The sequence below is a fragment of the Mustelus asterias genome, unplaced genomic scaffold (assembly GCF_964213995.1).
Source record: "Mustelus asterias unplaced genomic scaffold, sMusAst1.hap1.1 HAP1_SCAFFOLD_731, whole genome shotgun sequence".
Lineage (NCBI taxonomy): Eukaryota > Metazoa > Chordata > Chondrichthyes > Carcharhiniformes > Triakidae > Mustelus > Mustelus asterias.
The window spans coordinates 172079-182911 of record NW_027590680.1 but is presented as its reverse complement, the minus strand read 5'-3'; positions in this window follow the sequence as shown (position 1 = coordinate 182911).

The window sequence follows — 10833 nt, the reverse complement described above, 5'->3', positions numbered from 1 at the left end:
GGTTGGATAACTGAGTGAATCCCTTCCCACAATGAGAGCAGCTAAATGGTCTCTCCCCAGTGTGAACTCGCTGGTGTGTCTGCAGGTGGGATGAACAAGTGAATCCCTTCCCACACTGAGAACATGTAAATGGTCTCTCCACCGTATGAACTCGCTGGTGCCTCCGCAGGTGGGATGAACAAGTGAATCCCTTCCCACAATGAGAGCAGATGAATGGTCTCTCCCCAGTGTGAACTCGCTGGTGTGTCCGCAGGCTGGATAAATGACTGAATCCCTCCCCACACTGAGTGCAAGTGAATGGTCTCTCCCCAGTGTGGCTGCGCCGATGAGTTTCCAGCTGAGATTGGGATATGTATCTCTTCCCACAGTCCCCACATTTCCATGGTTTCTCCATGGTGCAGGTGTCCTGACCTCTCTCTTGGGTGGACAATCAGTTGAAGCCTCGTCCACACACAGAACACGGGTACAGTCTCTCCCTGCTATGAATGGTGTGATATTTATTCAGGCTGTGTAACTAGTTAAAGCTCTTTAGTCTGTGCACTAGAACACTCACTCCAGTGTGGCAGTGTGTTGGTGCTTTTCCAGTCACACTGATTGTCCACTTTGTCGATTTGAAAAGAGTTCGACCATCAGTTCTCCTTCTAGATTCAATGGCTGATGATATTCAGCTCCCATGGAATATGACTCTGTCAGATCTGACGTGACATTTGAGATTTCGGCCTGTGATTCCTCTTTCAATATCTTGTAAAATGAATTTACAAAATTCATCAGTGTCAGTACAGGATAGAAATTCAGAACAGACAATTCTAGTTTCTATGGAACATTCTTTCCTATTTCAGTCACAAAAAGCTGTGAATCTCCATCCCACACACTCTCCCTCCATTCTCACTCTGCTGTATCTAATATTCACCCTCCCAATTCTCCTGAAGGTGCTGATTGAGGCTGATTGACAGATCCATGCTCACTGCTTCCTGTCCTGGACACAGGGACCATAACAAATAGGAGTTGGCTCATCGCGTCTTTTCAACTATTCAATGAGATAATTCGTTCATCTACCTCAGCATCATTCTCCCCACACTAAACCCATATCCCTTGATATCTTCAATATCTAGAAACCAATCAATCTCTCTCTTGAAAATAGTTGATGACTGAGGCTTCACTGTCCTCAGGGGTTGAGAATTCCAAATCTTCACCACATCCTTGAGTGAAGAAATCCCCCCACATCTTAGCTTTTGCTCCATCTTCTTGTCTGTTCCCCATAACCCATGACACCCTTGTCAGTCAAAGATCTGTCTAACTGGAATATATTCAATGATTCTGAGTATAGGAGTTGGGACATTATGTTATAGTTGTATGAGTCATTGGTGAGGCTGCACTTGGAGTATTGTGTACAGTTTTTGTAATCCTGTGATAGGAAAGACATTGATAAACTGGAAAGAGTGCGAAGATTTATGAGGATGTTGCCGAGTGATCGCGAGAGGTTGGACAGGCTAGGGCTTTATTCCTTCGAACGTAGGAGAATGTGGGGTGACCATATTGAGGTGTATTAAATAATGAGGGGCATAGATAGGATGAACCCACATTGTCTTTTTGCCAGGGTAGGGGAATTGAAAACTAGAGGGCATAGGTTTAAGGTGAGAAGGAAAAGATTAAAAGGGACCTGAGGGGCAACTTCTTCACGCAGAGGGTGGTGTGTACATGGAATGAGCTGCCAGAGAAAGTGGTTGAGGCAGGTTCAAACAGCAGGTTTAAACATTTAAAAAGCATTTGGATAAGTACATGAATTGGAAAGGATTCGAGGGATATGAGCCAAACATGGGCAATTGGGACTAGCTGGGTGGGCACCATGGTTGGCATGGATCAGTTGGGCCAAAGGGCCAGTTTCCGTGCTGTATTGCTCTATGATTTTATGTGTTGGCTGCATCAGCATCTATTGCCCAGAACTCATTGCCCTTGAACTGAGTGGCTTGCATTGCTGGGGGATGTGGTAATTCCCTTCTTTAAAGGACATTATTAAATCAGATGGATTTTTACAACAATTGTCATCAATGGACTTCTAATTCTAGATTTTTACTGAATGCAAATTTCAACATTTGCCACTGTGAGATTCGAACCCAGGGTTCACAGTGCATTGCCCTGGATCCCTGTATTACTAATCCAATAACACTATCACTGCACCATTGCCTCCCCATCCATGGTAAAGGAGTCATAATAGCCCGAGATCCATGGAATCAGAGCATGCTCTAAATTTAATTAATGCTCACTAACATTCACCCCAAAACCATTTCACTGTTTTCACATTTTAAAATCTGCTGCAGCTCAACAGATCTCAGAGAGATTGGTGTTTGGGAAAAATGTCGCAATCTTCAAATCTTGTCCCTGGAAATGAGGAAAGTTATCGGTGTAATTCAAGGTTAGAAATTCAAGACAGACAAACATTTCTTTTGGTCTGAGTTTGCTGTATGTAAATCTTTCCCTTCTAATCCCCTGTAAAAGGAATTTCCAAAATTCGTCAGCATCTGTCCAGGACAGAAATTCAAAACATTCTCTCCTCCTTTAACCTGGCACAGAATTACTTTAGCTGGGACAAAATTGCAGTGGAGGCAGTTCAGAGAAGACCCAGTTGGTTGATTCCTGAAATGAGGAGTTTTATCTTTCAGGTTGAGCAGTTTGGGCCTGTACTCTTTGGAGTTTTGAAGACTGAGAAGCAATCTTAATGAAACATCTGGGAATTTAAGGGTGGCATGGTGGTTAGCACTGCTGCCTCACAGCGCCAGGGTCCCAGGTTCAATTCCGGCCTTGGGTCACTGTCTGTATGGAGTTTGCACATTCTCCCCATGTCTGTGTGGGTTTCCTCCAGGTGTTCCGGTTTCCTCCCACAGTCCAAAGACTGTGGTCAGGTGGCTTGGCTATGCTAAATTAACCCTAGTGTCAAATGCATGGGGTTGTGGGGATGGGGCCTTGGTGGGATTGTGGTCAGTACAGACTCAATGGGCCAAATGGCCTCCTTCTGCACTGCAAGGATTCTATGATTCATATGATATAAGGTGCTTGACAAGGTCGATGCTGAGAGGATGTTTCCTCTGGTGTGGAAATCAAGTAAAAATAAAGGATCTCAAAATTAAGATGAAGATGAAGAGAGATCTTTTCTCTCAGTGGGTTGTTGATCTTTGGAACTCTGTCTTCACCAGTGAGGATTGGAGGCAGGTCATTGAATATATTCAAAGCTGAGGTTTTGATCCACAAGAAAGTCAAGGGTATGGACGGGGTGGGGGAGCAAAGTAGACATGATCTTATTGAATGATGCAGCAGGCTCGATGGGCCGAATGACGGGCTCCTGTTCCGAATTCTTATTCCGATGTGCTTGGATAGCTGCGCATGCGCCCTGCTCCCTATTGTCCCTCTGAAGGGACGTTTTTTACACAGAGGGTGGTGGGGGCCTGGAATGCGCTGCCAAGTAGGGTGGTGGAGGCAGGCACGCTGACATCGTTTAAGACTTACCTGGATAGTCACATGAGCAGCCTGGGAATGGAGGGATACAAACGATTGGTCTAGTTGGACCAAGGAGCAGCACAGGCTTGGAGGGCCGAAGGGCCTGTTTCCTGTGCTGTACTGTTCTTTGTTCTGAAGACAGAGGTTCTGAACCAGCCCCTGAAACCACGCCCATTGTGACCCGTCACAGACAGCAGCGCATGCGCTCCGTCTCCGCTAAAACAAGATGGTGGCCGATAACCGGGGCCTGTTCCCGAGATAAAAGCCTGGGAGCTGTAAACCAGGGGCCTGCAGGGTCTTATTCGGGCCGTGCGGCCTAAAGCGGATGTTTGTGAAGCCATAACTCCCTCTCTACCCCGACTCCCGGCTCCATTTCTCCCGCAGCCCCACCGACTCACCCACTGAAAAAAGCGTCTCCCGCACTCACAGGGCTCCGAGCAAAGTGACACTGCGCACGCTCCAGAAATAGCACTGCGCCTGCGCAATGGGCTCCTGTGGAATGAATAGGACACTTTCCCACCCGCAGGGGCACCTGGGAATTAATGGCGTCATTATCAAAGACAATAATAGAAAATTATCTTGTGCAATTAAGATCAATTAATTTTTAAAAATGTATTTCTCGGAATTTGCGCGCTGCCATTCTCTATTTCTAAAATTGATTTCAACCAGTGCTCTCCTGTGGGAATACCCCGAGTTTTTAAAACTTTTCTCTCTGCTCTCCTGAAGATGCTCATACTGGTTGGGTAAATCCCACAGAGACTGGTTTCTTTCACTTTCTTTCTCCTGATGCTGAATATTCTGTTTTATGGAATGATACATCACAGATGGGAACAATTTGGCCCATCCTGCCCAACCTCTTTAAGATCTATCCAATTAATTCCACAGCCCTGCTGGCAGAGTCAGAACAATATATATTTTCTGCCGCAGGTGAATGGAAAAGGTTTTCCAGTTGTATATTTCTCAGACACACTCACCTCTGGAAAGATCAATTGGCCTGTGTACTAGGCATATATTAACGTTCCACTTAAAATTAAAACAGAAAATTTAAAAAGCAGTTACCAGGGCCGGATTTATTGTCAAACTGATGATGCCGTTAGAAAAGAGCCAGCTATCCAAGAAGTCACTCAAAGTATTGAATCAAACAAAATTGATCAAAGATTCAGATAAAACATTCTGTTTTCTAACATAGAACATAGAACATAGAACATAGAACATTACAGCGCAGAACAGGCCCTTCGGCCCACGATGTTGCACCGACCAGTTAAAAAAAAAAACTGTGACCCTCCAACCTAAACCAATTTCTTTTCGTCCATGAACCTATCTACGGATCTCTTAAACGCCCCCAAACTAGGCGCATTTACTACTGATGCTGGCAGGGCATTCCAATCCCTCACCACCCTCTGGGTAAAGAACCTACCCCTGACATCGGTTCTATAACTACCCCCCCTCAATTTAAAGCCATGCCCCCTCGTGCTGGATTTCTCCATCAGAGGAAAAAGGCTATCACTATCCACCCTATCTAAACCTCTAATCATCTTATATGTTTCAATAAGATCCCCTCTTAGCCGCCGCCTTTCCAGCGAAAACAATCCCAAATCCCTCAGCCTCTCCTCATAGGATCTCCCCTCCATACCAGGCAACATCCTGGTAAACCTCCTCTGCACCCTCTCCAAAGCCTCCACATCCTTCCTGTAATGTGGGGACCAGAACTGCACACAGTACTCCAAGTGCGGCCGCACCAGAGTTGTGTACAGTTGCAACATAACGCTACGACTCCTAAATTCAATCCCCCTACCAATAAACGCCAAGACACCATATGCCTTCTTAACAACCTTATCTACTTGATTCCCAACTTTCAGGGATCTATGCACACATACACCTAGATCCCTCTGCTCCTCCACACTATTCAAAGTCCTCCCGTTAGCCCTATACTCAACACATCTGTTATTCCTACCAAAGTGAATTACCTCACACTTCTCCGCATTAAACTCCATCCGCCACCTCTCGGCCCAACTTTGCAACCTGTCTAAGTCTTCCTGCAAACTACGACACCCTTCCTCACTGTCTACCACACCACCGACTTTGGTGTCATCAGCAAATTTGCTAATCCACCCAACTATACCCTCATCCAGATCATTAATAAATATTACAAACAGCAGTGGCCCCAAAACAGATCCCTGAGGTACACCACTTGTAACCGCACTCCATGATGAATATTTACTATCAACCACCACCCTCTGTTTCCTATCCGCTAGCCAATTCCTGATCCAATTTCCTAGATCACCCCCAATCCCATACATCTGCATTTTCTGCAGAAGCCTACCATGGTGAACCTTATCAAACGCCTTACTAAAATCCATATATACCACGTCCACTGCCTTGCCCCCATCCACCTCCTTGGTCACTTTCTCAAAAAACTCAATAAGGTTAGTAAGGCACGACCTACCTGCCACAAAACCATGCTGACTATCACCTATCAATTCATTACTCTCCAAATAACTATAAATCCTATCCCTTATAATTTTTTCCAACATCTTGCCGACAACAGAAGTGAGACTCACCGGTCTATAATTCCCGGGGAAGTCTCTGTTCCCCTTCTTAAACAATGGGACAACATTCGCTAACCTCCAATCTTCTGGTACTATACCAGAGGCCAACGACGACCTGAAGATCAGAGCCAGAGGCTCTGCAATCACTTCTCTTGCCTCCCAGAGAATCCTTGGATAAATCCCATCCGGACCAGGGGATTTATCTATTTTCAGACCCTCCAGAATATCCTGCACATCCTCCTTATCAACTGTAATACTGTCTATTCTACTCCCTTGCAACCCAGTGTCCTCCTCAGCTATATTCATGTCCCCTTGCGTGAACACCGAAGAGAAATATTGGTTCAATGCTTCACCAATCTCCTCCGGTTCCACACATAACTTCCCTCTGCCATCTATAACTGGCCCTAAACTTGCCCTAACCAACCTTCTGTTCTTGACATACCTATAGAACGCCTTAGGATTCTCTTTAACCCTATCCGCCAAAGTCTTCTCATGTCCCCTTTTAGCCCTTCTAAGCTCGCTCTTCAACTCCCTCTTAGCCAATCTAAAGCTTTCTAGTGCACTACCCGAGTGCTCACGTCTCATCCGAACATAAGCCTCCTTTTTCTTTTTAACCAACAAAGAAACTTTTTTGGTGCACCACGGTTCCCTAGCCCTACCAATTCCTCCTTGCCTGACAGGGACATACCTATCACAGACTCGCAGTAGCTGCTCCTTGAAAAAACTCCACATGTCGGACGTTCCCAGTCCCTGTAATCTCCTAGTCCAACCTATGTTTCCTAATTCTCTCCTAATAGCCTCATAATTACCCTTCCCCCAGCTAAAACCACTGGCCCGAGGTTCATGCCTATCCCTTTCCATCACTAAGGTGAACGTAACCGAATTGTGGTCACTATCACCAAAATGCACACCAACTTCCAAGTCTAGCACCTGGTCTGGCTCATTTCCCAGCACCAGATCCAATATAGCCTCACCTCTAGTTGGCCTGTCTACATACTGAGTCAAAAAACCTTCCTGCACGCTTTGAACAAAAACTGACCCCTCTAACGAGCTAGAGCTATAACAATTCCAGTCAATATTAGTCAAGTTAAAATCCCCCATAACAATTGCCCTATTACTTTCACTCCTAAGCAGGATTGACTCCGCAATCCTTTCCTCAACCTCTCTAGAACTTTTAGGAGGTCTATAAAAGACTCCCAACAGGGTGACCTCTCCTCTCCTATTTCTAATCTCCGCCCATACTACCTCAACAGATAAGTCCTCATCAAACCTCCTCTCTGACACTGTGATACAATCTCTGACCAATAATGCTACCCCTCCCCCTCTTCTACCTCCTTCCCTACTTCGACTAAAACATTTGAACCCCGGGACCTGCAGCATCCATTCCTGCCCCTGCTCTATCCATGTCTCTGAAATAGCCACAACATCGAAGTCCCAGGTACTGATCCACGCTGCAAGTTCACCCACTTTATTGCGAATACTCCTGGCATTGAAGTATACACATTTCAAACCCTGCTCCACCCCACCTCTGCAATGCCGTGCATTGCAGTCCCCATCCATGCATCCCTCACTTTCAGCCCCACTACTCAGGATCCCTCCCCCCCCCCGAATCAGTTTAAACCTCCCTGCATGGCCTTAGCAAATTTACCCCCCAGGATATTGGTCCCCTTCTGATTAAGGTGTAGACCATCCTTCTCATAGAGGTCACACCTTCCCCAGTACGAGCCCCAATTGCTTAAGTACCTGAACCCCTCCCTCCTGCACCATCCCCTCAGCCATGAATTCAAACCTTCCCTCTCCCTATTCCTCTCTAAACTATCCCGTGGTACAGGCAAGAGTCCAGAGATAACCACTCTGTCAGTCTTGGCCTTTAGTTTCCACCCCAACTCCATAAATCCCTGCCTAATATCCCCTTCCCCTATCCTCCCTATGTCGTGTGTCCCCACATGTACAATAACTTGTGGTTTATCTCCCTCCCCCCTAAGAGTCCTGAATACCCTGTCAGACACATCCCGGACCCCAGCCCCTGGTAGGCAACACACCAACCCTGAGTCCCTACCTTTAGTTCCGACCCTCCTATCTGTCCCCTTAATTGTGGAGTCCCCAATCACAAGGCCCAGTCTTTTACAGCCCCTAACCACCTGAGCTTTCTCACTCGGCTCACCCCCAGAGATCTGCTCTCTATGCTCAGTTGATTCCTCCTCAACTGTAGCCTCCAGCACCGAAAACCTATTATGGAGGGGAACCGCCCCAGGGGATTGTCTTCCCGATTGCTTCTTACCCCTCCTCCTGGCATTGACCCAAGCCTCATTTCTAGGAGTTACTATTTCTCTATAACTCCTATCAACTTCCACCTCCGCCTCCCGAATTATGCGGTGAGATGAGGCTATATTGGATCTGGTGCTGTGATTTTATGTGATGGTTTCAATGTTCTCACAATTACCTGGTGTGGTCTGGGTTTATTTTATACTCATTCCCATCACTGTCCATGAAACACATTACATGCACTCTGATTCTCCATCCCATCAGAGACAATTCAATCACTGACCGGAAATTAGGGTTTTTAACAACAGCTCTGACAACCGAGAATGCACCGTGAGGCAAAATTAACCCTAGCTGACAAATTCCAGACAGTGAACATTATCTCCCAGACCCAAGTATAAACCAGTAAACATTATCCCCCCAAGATCCGAATATAAAACAGTGAACATTATTCCCCCAGACCCGAATATAAAAGAGTGAACATTATCCCCCCCAGACCCGAATATAAAACAGTGAATATTATCCCCCCCAGACTCGAATATAAAACAGTGAATATTATCCCCCAGACCTGAATATAAAAGTGAACATTATCCCCCAGACCTGAATATAAAACAGTGAACATTATCCCCAGACCCGAATATAAAAGAGTGAACATTATCCCCCAGATCCGAATATAAAATAATGAGCATTATCCCCCCCACACTTGAATACAAAATTGTCCTGATGGATTCAGACAGCATTATCACAATATTCCAAATGTGTTTTTTCCAGGAATAGATTCAGCGGCTGCATCACTGAAGACCAGAGATACTCTCCTCAAACTCGGCTCATGTGAGGAATCCCGGCACGGTAGCACAGTTGCTTCACAGCTCCAGGGTCCCGGGTTCGATTCCCGGCTCGGGTCACTGTCTGTGTGGAGTTTGCACATTCTCCTCGTGTCTGCGTGGGTTTCCTCCGGGTGCTCCGGTTTCCTCCCACAGTCCAAAGATGTGCGGGTTAGGTTGATTGGTTAGGTTAAAAATTGCCCCTTAGAGTCCTGGGATGCATAGGTTAGAGGGATTAGCGGGTAAATATGTGGGGGTAGGGCCTGGGTGGGATTGTGGTCGGTGCAGACTCGATGGGCCGAATGGCCTCCTTCTGCACTGTAGGGTTTCTTTGATCTTTGAGGCTGAGGAATGCTACAACCAGAGTCACGTGACCACCAAGTGTGTAACTGAACAAACTACCGCAACGTTGAAGATGTGTTTCAGTGTGAAATGATTTGCTTCACCTGTTGCTTCAGATTTGAGAGGAAATGTCCCTTTCTGGGGTAATTTGACCTTGACCCAGGCACTTTTCAGATCTGAAAGTGATGGCCTTTAGCACAATCACAAGGCTGCACAATACAGAGTGAACACTAATCTGTTTCATTCTGCGACTATGCAGTGGTTACATGAGTGATACCTTCCACTAATTAGCTGCTAGCATCAGTCCAAAAAGGCATTCAGCCTCCCACACTAGTAAGCAAGGCTGGGTATGAATATCTTTCACAACACCAGGTTAAAGTCCAACAGGTTTATTTGATAGCAAAAGCCACGAGCTTTTGACGAAAGCTCGGACCAATAGGAAGAGGGGGCGGGGCTGGAGGACCAAGCATAAGCAGCTGGTCCTCCGACCAATCAGACTAAATGACGGGCACCCCGCAGCCTGGAGCTCCCTCTGTCTGCGCGTGCGCTCGGCCGCACACTGTCAAGATGGCGATCGTTCACCCCGGCCTGAATCGGGGAAAAAGCCCGAGCAGCTGTCAACGGTTCAAATACCGAATCCGAGCTTCCTATTGGGGACTTGCGGCCAAACGGGACTTTTATGAAGCCTCCAAGTCCGCCCACCCACCGGCTCCATCACTCATTCCTGATTTACCCGGTGTTATCGCCCGGACTAAATATTTCCTCAACCGCGCATGCTCCAGATCACCACAGTGCAACTCGCCCTCAGCCCCGCCCCTCATTCACTCCGATTGGTTGGAGGACCAGCTGCTCTCGCTCGGTCCTCCAGCCCCGCCCCTCATTCACTCTGATTGGTTGGAGGACCAGCCACTCTCGCTCGGTCCTCCAGCCCTGCCCCTCATTCACTCGAGTTGGAGGACGAGCCGCTCTCCCTGGTCCTCCAGCCCCGCCCCCTCATTCACTCCGGTTGGAGGACGAGCTGCTCTCGCTTGGTCCTCCAGCCCCGCCCCTTATTCACTCCGATTGGTTGGAGGACTCGCCGCTCTCCCTGGTCCTCCGGCCCCTCCCCCTCATTCACTCTGAATGTTTTGTCATCTCCCAAAACCCAAAACCATCTTTTCCAGAACTCCATCTTTGAATTCTCCAATCAGGTTTCTGCCTTGCCACATTACTGAAACAGCCCTTGTCAAATCTCCACTGACATCCTATGAGACTGCGACCTATTTCATCCTCGACCTATTGGCAGCCTTTGACATGGTCGCCCACATCATCCTGCTCCATCCCTCTCCACTGTCGTCCAGCTGGATGGGGCTGCTCTCTCCTGG